Raw genomic sequence first — 13,785 nt, 5'->3', positions numbered from 1 at the left:
ACGGACGAGATTCCATTTGCATCGGACCTCAGGGTTCCAGACACGTATTCATCGTACACGACTCATACGCCACCAGTAGTCATCATCGATCCAATACTGTCCCTCCTTCTCTTCGCATATTTCTACATCGTGTACTGATTGAGGCAATAAATCTCTCATAAATATTGAAAACCCTATTAATCACAAAACCTAAGGGCAGTCAGGATATCCCTCTTCTCTCATTACTTCATTCTTACAGCAGTGTTTCTCCTGTAAATCACGATGATGGTTTTGTGTTGTTGTGGTTTGTTTTGTTTTTTTCATCAGGGCAGTAATCTATTTATGTTTCATAAAATGTAACATTTATCAGCGAGCTTCACTGGCCTTGGTTTTCCTATAGGGATCTCTCCAATACTACACTGAATGCACACACAGAGGGACAAAATAATAACAGAAACCATGACATGAAATTTGATTATTACTCAGAGGGCTTCCTGCAATCATAAGGTGCATCACCATGAAATACTGATAGCTTGATCAGCTCGAATGTGTCCACTTTAATCAATGGAAGGCACAGTCGATGAAACAAAAGAGAGAGAAAGGAAACTTTATGGGCATTGATGCATTCTTTCCAGATTTAATGTTCTCAATCATGAGGAATTGGTCACTCTTTCATAATGCAGAGATTTTTCTTTTTCTACAAACAAAAATACCATCAAACTTGAGAGCACCCCAGAACAATAAAATTGACTCTTAATTATTCACATCCACATGAAGCTTGGCCAAACAGCTGACCTCCTAGATCCATTTGTTATTAACGGTCATCACCAGTGGAAATATTTAGGATTGCTTCTTGCCAGAACACATGTGTCCACAGTAGGGATTAACTGACTTTTTCTTCTTAATCTCCTATTTACATATCTTGAACGGTTCTATCACTTAACGATTAATAATATGAAATCTAAATTGAGTAACCCAAACTAAGAGCATGATGTTATATATTCTGAACATCTGTCCATAGGAAGAAATCAATGTAGAAAACAGAGTATGTATCCTTCTTGGCCCTCAAATTCCAGATACTTATAGCTCCTTGCCCATGATTTATCCTCTATCCAACTTCATCTTTGGTCCCCTTGGGTCCAATTTTACTTCATTCATTGACATATCTCTATCAAATAAATCATTACACCATTGATACTAATGAAAGAAAGACACGAATACCCCAAATCCAAGAACAAGACCTGCGAATATCCCTAACTTCTGTCCAGTCACTATCACCATACATGAGATCTCTTTCCTTAATGCATTTCCAGGATCTAGATGATCACTTCAACAGCATAAGCTCTCATGGCTTATTTTTCAACGGGCCTTCGTCAACCCTTTGATATATATCGATGACTTTTGAGAATACAATGAAAACACTTAAACAAATTCCCCAAACCAAGACAGGAACCCTGGCCATGACTCACCTGGGTCTCTGTCCCATAGCAACCTGAAAAGGAGAAGCTTAATCAAAATGGAGGCTGAAATCGCCTTGAGCTTCTATTCTGAAAAGTACCGAACAGAGAAGGTAATGATCGAGATTGAGACTTTCTCTCCATGGACCAGCAGATTTGTTTACTGATGCTTTCATTGGCTCAATTAGCATAACCAGTGAAAACGCATGGAGAGATAGACCACATTTCTTGTGTATTGGACCTCAGAGTTCCAGACACATATTCGTCATCGATGACTCATGCACTGGCATTTATCATCATCGATCCAGAAAAGATGACTTTCTCTTCATTCTATATGTTTCACTGATTCATGCGTTACTTCACTAATGCGAATTTTGACACTCTAGGGTTTGCAAAACCCAGCGAGACCTCGATATCGTTCACCTGTCTCTATAACCATTCTCACATCATTATATCTTTCTCATATTTATTATCAGGTTTTTGCTTCACAACAGTTCCTTGTTTATCAATGGGATAAAGATGTCCTCCTTTAATTTTCTTTCACCCATTTTTTTTAGCATAGTCATTACTTTTAGAGAAACCACCCACCCCCAGACTAGGAACGAGATGATGCTCACGTGGGTGTCCGGGCTCCTATGACAAAGATGCCATCCTAGGCTGGCACTCAAGGAAGAATCCTCATTTCTGGTCCAGTGCATCCACTCTGAGGAGTATAAAACAAAGCAGAAGATAAAAATGGTGGAGACACTCTCCACTTATCCCTGCTTCCACATTCACATCATTATTTTGGCAATCCCTAATGTTGAGGATATGTGAAATCTGTTGAAAAGGAATCTTTGATCTTGCCACTGCGCCAGAATATGAAGGTTGTCAACCACTTCTCCTGACCCCTCCTCCTTACCCTAAGTGGTAACAGTCATGTCCTGTGGCTTTATAATTGAAATTCAGGCTTTGCTTGACATATTACTGGTATATCTTTTTTTTTAAACATCTTTATTGGAGTATAATTGCTTTACAATGGTGTGTTAGTTTCTGCTTTATAACAAAGTGAATCAGTTATACATATACATATGTCCCCATATCTCTTCCTTCTTGCGTCTCCCTCCCTCCCACCCTCCCTATCCCACCCCTCTAGGTGGTCACAGAGCACCGAGCTGATCTCCCTGTGCTATGAAGCTGCCTCCCACTAGCTATCTATTGTCTCCACCCAAATTTCCCGTAATTGGAAATTGTTTTTTTCGTTCACCTAGTATTTTAAAATTTTTATTTGGGTATAATTCAGCATAGTTTTGGAAGCCCTAACCACTGGTATCAGAGAAGAAAAGAATTAAAAGTGATGCAAATTGGAAAAGAAAATGTAAAACTGTCACTATTTGCCAATGATATTATACTATACACATAAAATCATATATATCATACCGGAAAACTAGTAGAGCTCTTCAATGAATTTGGAAAAGTTGCAGGTTCACAATTAATACACAGAAATCTCTTGGATTACTATACTCTAACAATGAAAGTTCATAAATAGGGATTATGGAAACAATCACATTTACCGTTGCATCAAAAAGAATAAAATAGCTAGGAATAAACCTTCATAAAGAAGCCAAAGACCTGTAATTAGAAAACTATAAGATGCTGATGAAAGAAATAAAAGATGACACAAACAGATGATGAGATATACCATATTCTTGGATGAAAGAATCAATATTCTGAAAATGGCTACATATCCTAAGATATCTACAGATTCAATGCAATCCTTATCAAATTACCAATTTTTTTTTTTCAGAATTAGAACAAAAAACTTTACAATTTGTATGGAAATACAAAAGACCATGAATAGCCAAAGCAATCTGAAGAAAGAAAAACAGATCTGGAGAAATCAGGCTCCCTGACTTCAGACTCTTCTAGAAAGCTATAGTCATCAAACAGTATGGTACTGGCACAAAAACAAAACTATAGATCAGTGGTACAGGATAGAAAGTCCAGAGATAAACCCAAGCATTTATGGTCACCTAATCTATGACAAAAGTGGCAAGTATACATATACAATGGAGAAAAGACAGTCTCTTCAATAAGTGGTGCTGGGAAAACTGGACAGCTACTTGTTGAAGAATGAAATTAGAACACACCCTAGCACCATACACAAAAATAAACTCAAAATGGATTAAAGACCTAAATGTAAGGCCAGATAGTGTAAAACTTTTAGAGGAAAACATAGGGAGAACCCTCTGTGACACAAATTGCAGCAAGATCTTTTTTGATCCATCTCCTAAACTAATGAACATAAAAACAGTAATTAACAAATGGGACCTAATTAAACTGAAAGGCTTTTGCACGGCAAAGGAAACCATTAACAAAATGAAAAGAAAACCCTCTGAATGGGGGAAAATATTTGCAAACCAAGCAACTAACAAGGGATTAATCTCCAAAATATACAAACAGCTCATGCAGCTCTGATTCATTTTGTTGTGCAGTGGAAGCTAACACAACATTGTAAAGCAACCATGCTCCAATACATATTAATGTTTAAAATAATAAATAAATAAATAACAACAACCCAATCAAAAAATGGGCAGAAGATCTAAATAGACATTTAGACATTTCTCCCAAGAAGGTATACAGATCATTCACCTTTATTTTTAATTACATATGTATTTATAGATTCTCCCATTTTCCTATTTTAATAATAGAATGAAAAATATGAACACAAGACCAAAGTAAGCTCCTCATTTATTCCTGCCTATAGGATTCCTTCTCGAGTTGAGAATGGAATAAATTAATGTAATATCAGAGCTCAGAATTCCAGACAAGTATTCACTGTATATCACTCATATTGATGACCAGAAATCATCATCGATCCAATATTGGTCCTTTTTCTATGTACACATTTTCTTTTGATTAAATAAAAAATTCAGTAATTATTTTTAGCAGTACAATTCAAGAAAAAATAAGAAAAGCCTTCATCTATATAGAATAATTATTACTTAAATATATATCTCTCTTTAATACATTGTTTTCTATACATGTATTAATCCATATAGTGGTTTTTATACCCATACTCAACACTGAGCTGCAGTCTCCTTCTTTACTTATATTCCTCATTTCTTATTAAATAGTGACTTCATTCTGAGGTGTACGCAACACAGAAGATGATAAAAATATTCAGACCTAATCACCACTATCTTTGTTTTCTGCATTTCTATTACTCAGTATTTATGTTTTTATTACTTTTTCTCTCTAAAATTTTTACCTTGTTAAGAGAAAAATCTCAGTCTTTTGTCTGAAGCAGAATAATTAAACTGACTCTTACTTATGCATGTCTTTCTATCTAACCTTGCCCAAACAGGTGACCCTCCCCTATTTATTTAATGGGCATCAGTGTTTTCAATATTTATTAACAGTATCTTTTGTCTCGCTTCACCCTGTTTTTCCTTATGTTCACTATATTTGCATAATGGTTCATCATAGATCTATTAATAATAACAAATCTGTCTATGAAATCCATACAAAAATGTGATCTATTTATATTCCTGTCATCTCTCTATAGAAACAGTTTCACCAGAAGGAAGAGATTACTTGTGGTCTGGGCTGGACCTCAGAGTTTCAGACATGTTTTCATCGTTCAGGACTCTTCCCGTCATGATCAGCATCACTGGTCCATCACTGAGTCTCTTTTCTTCCATCATTTCTATATGGAAGAATGATAAAATAATATACGGTTCACTAAATATTCCAAGAATAACACCCTTCAATACCCCTAACCTCAGTTTACAGAATCATTCCCCATTAAGGGTCCATCTCTTCCAATTTTCTACCTCAATCCTGCCCATTATCAATTATGCAAAAGAATATTTCTTATATTTATCATTGAACTATGAGTAAGTTTTTGATTAATTTAATACTTCTTAATACTTTTTACTCTTTGTTCATTTATATTTGTTTATTGACTAATTCAGTAAGCCACTCATAATAATTTTAAAATTATTAGTCACAGGGCTTCCCTGGTGGCGCAGTGGTTGAGAGTCCGCCTGCCGATGCAGGGGACACGGGTTCGTGCCCCGGTCCGGGAAGATCCCACAGGCCGCGGAGCGGCTGGGCCCGTGAGCCATGGCCGCTGACGCCTGCCGATGCAGGGGACACGGGTTCGTGCCCCGGTCCGGGAAGATCCCACAGGCCGCGAAGCGGCTGGGCCCGTGAGCCACGGCCGCTGAGCCTGCGCGTCCGGAGCCTGTGCTCCGCAACGGGAGAGGCCACAACAGTGAGAGGCCCGCGTACCGCAAAAAAAAAAAAAAAAAAAAAAAAATTATTAGTCACAAAACCCAAGAAGAGTCATGATATCGCTAACTGTAAATAGATCATTCTCACAGTAACGTACCTCTTTTTAAATTATATGCTATTATACATCTATGCGTTAATCAATTAGTGTTTAATGAAGGTCTATATTTATCACTGAGCTACACTGGCCTTCTGTTACTCTATATGGAAGTTTCAAGTAATATACTGAATACACAGGGGAAAAAAAATCACTGAAACTAAGATGAGAAATTTGACTATTACTCACATTTATCTCTGTGCTTCTAATACAGAGATGCAATCATAAGGTGCATCACCATGGAATAATGCTTCATCAGCACAAATGTGTCCATTTTGAACAATATGAAGCACAGACAATGAGAAAAAAAGAAAATTTATCTCCATTGACTCTTGCATTCTACATTTCTTTTACCCAGTCATTTAGGAATTTATAACTTTTTCATAATGTAGAAATTGTTTTCTCTTAACAGAAAGAACAACCTCATACTTAAGACTGACTCAGAACAATAAAATTGACTCCTAATTGTTCAAGTCTATCTGATACCTGGCAAAAGTGATGACACCCTTGATCCATCTATTTCATAATGGTCATCAGTGCTGGAAATTTTTATTAATATTTCTTGTCTCATCATAGATGTTCATAATGAGAACATAATTTATCTTTTCTTTGTAATCTATTAGTTATGTATCTTTAATGGTACTCTCATTGATCTAGTAATAATTTTAAAACTTAATCGAAGAACTTGAAAATTATACATTCCTAACATCTGTCCATAGGATCAAATAAACATGAAAATAGAGTATGTATTGTCTTGGACCTCAGGGTTCCAGATACTTATTATTCATCGTCTGTGCCTCAACCTCTACCAATCCTCATCATTGGTTCATTTAAGCCCAATTTTAGTTCATTCATTTATATATTTGTATCAATTAAATCATTACTTCATTGATAGTAATAAAATAAATATATGATTAACAAAAGCCAAAGAACAAGACACTCGAATATCCCTAACTTCTCTCTAATCATTACCAAAATAGATTACAACTCTTTCATTAATGAATATCAATGTTATACAATATCAATTTTTTAAAATAAATTTATTTACTTATTTTTGGCTGTGTTGGTTCTTTGTTGCTGCGCTCAGGCTTTCTCTAGTTGTGACAAGTAGGGGCTACTCTTCGTTGCAGTGTGTGGGCTTCTCATTGCAGTGGCTTTTCTCGTTGCAGAGCACAGGCTCTAGGCACACAGGCTCAGTACTTGTGGCTCGTGGGCTCTTCAGCACAGCTCAGTAGTTGTGGCACACGGGCTTAGTTGCTCTGCAGCATGTAGGATCTTCCCGGACCAGGGCTGGAACCCGTGTCCCCTGCATTGGCAGGCAGATTCTAACCACTGCACCACTAGGGAAGTCCCTACAATATCAATTAATCAATATAAGGTTTCAGGTCATATTTATCAATGGGCCATTATTAACCTGTTGATTGCATTTATTACTTTTTAGAATACAATGAAAACATTTAAGTAAATTACCCAAACCAAGAGAGGAACGTTGGTCATTACTCACCTGGGTCTCTGTCCTATACCAACCTGAAAATGATAACCTTGATCACAATAGAGGCTGAAATCACTTTGAGCTTCTATTCTGAAAAGTACCAAACAGAAGGTGATAAAAAGATTGAGACTTTCTCTCCATTTGTCCACATGTTTGTTTATTGATTCTTTCATTGCTTCAATTATAATAAAGAATATTTGAAAATGCATGAAGAGAAAAAAGACATTTCTTTTGCATCGGACCTCAGAGTTCCAGAACGTATTCATTGTAAATGACTCATACGCCACCAGTAGTCATCACTGATCCAATACCATACCTCTTTTTACTCATTCATTTCTATATTACTTATTGCTCAATTCATAATTCAGTAATTATAATTTTAAAAATGGTTATTCATCGGAACCACCAAAGAGCTTAGAAATCTCAAATATATATTTAGAATCATTCTTGTGTCAACATCTTTCATTAATTACTCTCATTTTTCATTTTATGAATGAATCAATACAGTACTTCATATTAATCCCATATTTCACAATGGGCTATTTGGATTTCATTGATTATATTTCACAACTTGCAATAATACAGTCAATAGCCTTAAATAAAATATTGAAACTAAGGCCAAAATTTGTCTATTACTCACATGGTCTCCACAGTCCTAACACGTGAATGCAACCAGACAACTCAGAACCATAGAAGAATCCTTCAACCAGCTTGAGTGCTCCCATTCTAAGAGGTACAGAGCAGAAAAGATGATAAAAAATTTCAGACCTTATCTCCATTGATCCTTGTTATCCACATTTCACTTACTCATTTAGGCATTCATTAATTTTTCATAACATAGCATTTTTTCCCTTACGAAAAGAAAACCTTAAACTTGAGACTGACCCAGAACAACAATGTTGACTCTTACTTATCAGTGTCTGTATGATCCTTTCAGCAAAAGGGCAGAACACTTATTCATTTATTGCTTAAAGGGCATGAATGTTTTCTATTTTATTAATAATATTTCTTGCCTGACCACATATGTTCCTAGTGAACAATGCTTCACCTTCTTCTTTTTATGTGTTTCTTTACATTTTTTAATGGCTAGATTGCTGATTTATTATTAATAATATGTCTAAATCTATTAACCCAAGATAGGAATATAATGTTTGTATATTCCTAACATCGACCCATGGGGTCATTTATAACAGAAGATAGGCTAGATTTTGCGTTGTGTGGAATCAGGGTTACAGACACATGGTATTCACCATATATGACTCCTATGCCTCCAGTCACGGCCAATGGTCCAGGAGAGGTGCTTTTCTCTACTGTCATCTACATTTGTTCATTAATTAATTCACTATTATTTAAATAAACATAAATCAGGGACTTCCCTGGTGGCCCAGTGGTTGAAAGACCACCTGCCAATGCAGGGGACACGGGTTCAATCCCTGGTCCAGGGAGATCCCACATGCCGCAGAGCAACAAAGCCCATGCGCCACAACTACTGAGCCTGCACTCTAGAGCCCGCGAGTCACAACTACTGAGCCCGCACACCCTAGAGCCCTCATGCCGCAACTACTAAGCCCATGTGCCACAACTACGGAAGCCTGTGTGCTCTAGGGCCCGCGTGCCGCAACTACTGAAGCCGCATGTCTAGAGCCCGTGCTCCGCAACAAGAGAAGCCACCGCAACGAGAAGCCCGCACACCACAATGAAGAGTAGCTCCCACTCACTGCAACCAGAGAAAGCCCATGTGCAGCAACGAAGACCCAACAAAGCCAAAATAAATAAATAAATAAATCACACAAAAAATTATGTGTAAGAGTCTTGGATATCCCTAACATTTATCTATACAATCATTTCCCCTGACACCCAACTCTTCCATTAACTGAACTCAGTGTTTCATATATGGATTAATCATATTGTTTTGTATCAATGGTATTTGACATTAGCATGCTTGGACTTTTTTATTATACTCAATTTTTTAAATAATATCTTTTAAAGTAATAATTTTAAAAAATATATGGCTCAATCCAAGACAAGAACATTGACTACTACTCACATTGTTCTGCTTCCTCCTAACACAGATGCAACCACAGGGCTCCTGTCCATGGAAGATGCTTAAATCAGCTCAAGAGCATCCATTCTGAGAAGTACAGGTCAGAGCAGATAATAAAATATTGAGACCTAATCTCCATTGATCCTTGCTTCTCCATTTCATTTTTAGTGACTTAGACAATCTTTAATTTGGAGTATGTTTATTTCATTTTCTCTTAAAAAAATGAACTTAAAACTTGTCCCTGACACAGAAAAAGCAGTGACTTACAGTAAGTAATCTTACTGATTACAGTAAGTATCTTACTTTTGTTTGTATTATTCTTAGCCAAAGATTTAACATCTATGCACCATTTGTTTCTCTTTGGACTTTACTGTTTTCAAATTTATTAACAGTATTTCTTGCATGACCACATATTTTTATAATTGGATAAGGATTCACACATTCAGCTTTATTTACTTACATATTTGGTTTTTGATTATTTCATTTCTCCAATTATAACAGTAAAGTGAAAATGCATGAATGAACACAAAGAATAAACAAGATCCTTGTATATTCCTGACTTTTATCTATAGGATCTTTACAAACAGAGTTAATGCATTAGATTTCTTTTTGCTGGACCTCAGAGTTTCAGACACATATTATTTCTCATCCTTGATTCAAACCATCAGTCATCATCATTGGTCCAGGATTGGCTCAATTTCTCTTTGTTCATTTCTAAATTGTTTATTAATTCATTAATTCACACTAATCATACAGTAACTACTCTTAAGCAAACCACCCAAACCAACATGAGAACTTTGACTATGACTTACAATGGTCTCCATGCTTCTAATGTATAGATGCAACCAAAGAGCTTGTGATCATGGAAGATGGTTAAATCCCTCAAGGGTGTTCACTCTGAGGAGTATAGAGCAGAACAGTTTATAAAAAAAAAAAAAGTTAGGACCTTATCTACATTGGTCCTTCCTTTCCACATCACTTACTCTAATTTTTTAGGTATTTATTAATTTTTCATTATATATACACATTTTTTCTATTAACAAAGAGAACAACCTCAACCTTGCACTGATCCAGAATAATGAAACTGACTGTTAATTATCTATGTCTACATGATCCTTAGCCAAAGAAGTAACACCCTGATCCATTTATTTCTTAAAGGGCTTCACTGTCTTCAATATTTATTAATAATATATCTTGCCTCACTATATATGTTCATGATTGAATAACGCTTCATTTTCCCTTTTATCTTTCTCTAATGGTTCTATCTATGATCATTAATAATGATGAATCTAAATCTATGAATCTAATGTAAGAACATGACCTGGGCTTCCCTGGTGGCGCAGTGGTTGCGCGTCCGCCTGCCGATGCAGGGGAACCGGGTTCGCGCCCCGGTCTGGGAGGATCCCACGTGTCGCAGAGCGGCTGGGCCCGTGAGCCATGGCCGCTGGGCCTGCGCGTCCGGAGCCTGTGCTCCGCAACGGGAGAGGCCACAACAGAGGGAGGCCTGCATACCAAAAAAAAAAAAAAAAAAAAAAAAAAAGAACATGACCTTTGTATATTTCTGACAGTTGTCTATATGATCATTTCCAAAAGAAGGATCGAACACATTATGTTGTGTATTGGATCTCAGCATTTCAGACACTTATTTTCATCATCCACTACTCATATGTCACCAGTAGTCATCAATGTCATGTTATTCCATATTACGGTGTCATTTTCTTCATTGGTGTTTATATTTGTATTGATTAAACTATTAATAATTATTAATTCTTTGATAATAATAAAATAAGTATATAATTCACAAAAAAAACCCAAGAGCAAGATTCTACAGTGTGTCTATACAATCATTTCCCACATGCATCATATCTCTGCTGTTATTCAATCTCAGTGTTACACATTATTGATTAATCAACATATTTCATACATATTTATCATTGACAATAGTTAACTTTTTGATTTAAGAATTTTTAATAATACCATGAACACCCTTAAACGAAGACCCAAACCAAGACAAGCTCTTTGACCATTACCTACCTTTGTCTCCTTCCTGACAGATGCAGTACAGTAACCTTGATCATGGTGGAAGCTGAAATCAGCTCCAGTATCTGTTCTGAAGAGTACCAAGAAGAGAAGGTAATAAAAAGATTGAGACATTCACGCCATTAATCCATACTTTCTACCATTCATATACATAGTAATTTAGGTATTTATTAATTTATAGTAATATTTATTTTTCTCTTAATCAATCAAACATCAACGTTACTCTGCTATTGATTCTTTTATAACAATATTTTTTAAGTCTATGGCCAGAAGTCCAAGAAAAAGATCCTTGCATATATGTGACAAATGTCTAATGGAACATGTCAAACAGGGTGAACGTACTAGATTCTTTTTATGTTGGACCTCAGAGCTCCCGACATGTAATATTCACTGTATATGACTCATATGCGCCAGTCATCATCATTGGTCCATAATTTACCCTTATTCTTCATCTTTTGTTTAATTCAATAATTCACAAATAATAACAAAATAAATTCATGTAAATCACAAAAACCTAAGAAGTTTCTTGAAAATTCCTAAGATCTGTCTATAGAATTATTTCCCACTAGATCTAGTGGGAGACTAGATCTCTTTCTCTATTTGACCTCAATGTTTAATATATCAATTAATCAACATCATGCTTCATGTCAACACCAGCTTCATTATCAGGCTATTGTTGGCCTTCTGTCATTATATTTCATAGATATATTTTTTTCTGGCTGTGCAACATGTGGGATCTTAGTTCCCCGACCAGGGATTGAACCCTCGCCCCCTGCAGTGGAAGCATGGAGTCTTAACCACTGGACCACCAGGGAAGTCCCAGATAGTGAATACCATTAGTCACCTCGACAAGAAATTTAATTATTACTTACTCTGGTCTGCACACGTAGATGCAAACGTAAATTTTTTGATCACAGGGATCATGGCAGAACCTTGAAAAGCATTCAGTACCCACCCTAAGGAGTACAAAGCATAGCAGATGATAAAAAGATTGAAGCATTATTTCCATTGATCATTGCTGTCCACATTTCATTTTCTTAGGCATTTAAATATTTACTAATTGACGTTAATAATTCTTTTTCTCATCTCCTAAAAAAAGAGAACAACATTGAACTGACTACTGATCCAGAATAGTAACATTGACTATATATTATCTCTGGCTATGTGATAGTTAGCCAAAGAGGTAATACCCTTTATCCAATTATTTCTTTTATTTTTTTTAATACAACTCAAGTAAATTTATTACATAAAACAAAAATATGACAAGGCCAAGTAAAATGAAGTCTCAGTGTTTGGTATAAGTGAAAAAATTATTCATGAAAATTCAAAGATAGTTCAATTGCTACTAAAATACTTGCCAGAGAGAGGAGCTTCAAGATGGTGGAAGAGTAAGACATGGAGATCACCTTCCTCCCCACAAATACATCAGAAATACACCTACATATGGAACAACTGCTACAGAACACCTACTGAATGCTGGCAGAAGACCTCAGACCTCCCAAAAGGCAAGAAACTCCCCACATACCTGGGTAGGGCAAAAGAAAAAACAGAGACAAAAGAATAGGGACGGGACCTGCACCAGTGGGAGGGAGCTGTGAAGGAGGAAAGGTTCCCACACACTAGAAGCCCCTTAGCAGGCAGCGAAGGGGGGAAGCTTCGGAGCTACGGAGGAGGGCGCAGCCACAGGGGTGCGGAGGGCAAAGCGGAGAGTTTCCCGCAAAGAGGATCGGTGCCAACTGGTACTCACCAGCCCGAGAGGCTTGTCTGCTCACCTGCCGGGGCGGGCGGGGGCTGGGAGCTGAGGCTCGGGCTTCGGTCGGATCCCAGGTAGAGGACTGGGGTTGGCTGCGTGACCACAGCCTGAAGGGGTTAGTGCACCACGGCTAGCCGGGAGGGAGTCCAGGAAAAGTCTGGAACTGCCTAAGAGGCAAGAGACTTTTTCTTGCCTCTTTGTTTCCTGGTGCGCGAGGAGAGGGGATTCAGAGCGCCGCCTAAAGGAGCTTCAGAGACGGACGCGAGCCACGGCTATCAGCGCGGACCCCAGAGATGGGCATGAGACGCCAAGGCTGCTGCTGCCGCCACCAAGAAGTCTGTGTGCGAGCACAGGTCACTCTCCACACCGCCCCTCCCGGGAGCCTGTGCAGCCCACCACCGCCAGGGTCCCGTGATCCAGGGACAACTTCCCCGGGAGAACGCACTGCGTGCCTCAGGCTGGTGCAACGTCACGCTGCCCTCTGCCACCACAGGCTCACCCCGCATCCGTGCCCCTCCCTCCCCCCGGCCTGAGTGAGCCAGAGGCCCCGAATCGGCTGCACCTTTAACCCCGTCCTGTCTGAGCAAAGAACAGATGCCCTCAGGCGACCTACACACAGAGGCAGGGCCAAATCCAAAGCTGAACCCC

The 13,785-nt window shown here is 37.8% G+C and overlaps 9 non-coding genes and 1 pseudogene across 9 annotated transcripts; all 10 read right to left on the bottom strand.

Annotated features, from left to right (window-relative positions):
* Window positions 1–21: 21 nt before the first annotated feature.
* Window positions 22–93, bottom strand: LOC112066855 (small nucleolar RNA SNORD113/SNORD114 family). Its single transcript, XR_002892931.1, has one exon. It is a non-coding gene; the product is annotated as a small nucleolar RNA SNORD113/SNORD114 family (small nucleolar RNA).
* A 1,578-nt stretch (window positions 94–1,671) lies between these two features.
* On the bottom strand, window positions 1,672–1,743 carry LOC112066875 (small nucleolar RNA SNORD113/SNORD114 family). Its single transcript, XR_002892948.1, has one exon. It is a non-coding gene; the product is annotated as a small nucleolar RNA SNORD113/SNORD114 family (small nucleolar RNA).
* A 2,480-nt stretch (window positions 1,744–4,223) lies between these two features.
* On the bottom strand, window positions 4,224–4,297 carry LOC112066808 (small nucleolar RNA SNORD113/SNORD114 family). Its single transcript, XR_002892887.1, has one exon. It is a non-coding gene; the product is annotated as a small nucleolar RNA SNORD113/SNORD114 family (small nucleolar RNA).
* Window positions 4,298–5,024: 727 nt separating this feature from the next.
* On the bottom strand, window positions 5,025–5,096 carry LOC112066811 (small nucleolar RNA SNORD113/SNORD114 family). The gene has a single exon (XR_002892890.1). It is a non-coding gene; the product is annotated as a small nucleolar RNA SNORD113/SNORD114 family (small nucleolar RNA).
* Window positions 5,097–6,562: 1,466 nt separating this feature from the next.
* LOC112066795 (small nucleolar RNA SNORD113/SNORD114 family) lies at window positions 6,563–6,637 on the bottom strand. The gene has a single exon (XR_002892875.1). It is a non-coding gene; the product is annotated as a small nucleolar RNA SNORD113/SNORD114 family (small nucleolar RNA).
* Window positions 6,638–7,536: 899 nt separating this feature from the next.
* LOC112066858 (uncharacterized) lies at window positions 7,537–7,607 on the bottom strand (annotated as a pseudogene).
* Window positions 7,608–8,517: 910 nt separating this feature from the next.
* Window positions 8,518–8,591, bottom strand: LOC112066818 (small nucleolar RNA SNORD113/SNORD114 family). Its single transcript, XR_002892897.1, has one exon. It is a non-coding gene; the product is annotated as a small nucleolar RNA SNORD113/SNORD114 family (small nucleolar RNA).
* Window positions 8,592–9,956: 1,365 nt separating this feature from the next.
* Window positions 9,957–10,029, bottom strand: LOC112066799 (small nucleolar RNA SNORD113/SNORD114 family). The gene has a single exon (XR_002892879.1). It is a non-coding gene; the product is annotated as a small nucleolar RNA SNORD113/SNORD114 family (small nucleolar RNA).
* Window positions 10,030–10,963: 934 nt separating this feature from the next.
* Window positions 10,964–11,036, bottom strand: LOC112066804 (small nucleolar RNA SNORD113/SNORD114 family). Its single transcript, XR_002892884.1, has one exon. It is a non-coding gene; the product is annotated as a small nucleolar RNA SNORD113/SNORD114 family (small nucleolar RNA).
* A 705-nt stretch (window positions 11,037–11,741) lies between these two features.
* Window positions 11,742–11,815, bottom strand: LOC112066789 (small nucleolar RNA SNORD113/SNORD114 family). The gene has a single exon (XR_002892870.1). It is a non-coding gene; the product is annotated as a small nucleolar RNA SNORD113/SNORD114 family (small nucleolar RNA).
* Window positions 11,816–13,785: the final 1,970 nt, after the last annotated feature.

The sequence above is a fragment of the Physeter macrocephalus genome, chromosome 11 (genome assembly GCF_002837175.3).
Source record: "Physeter macrocephalus isolate SW-GA chromosome 11, ASM283717v5, whole genome shotgun sequence".
Classification (NCBI taxonomy): Eukaryota; Metazoa; Chordata; class Mammalia; order Artiodactyla; family Physeteridae; genus Physeter; species Physeter macrocephalus.
This window is presented reverse-complemented; position numbering and strand designations above follow the sequence as displayed.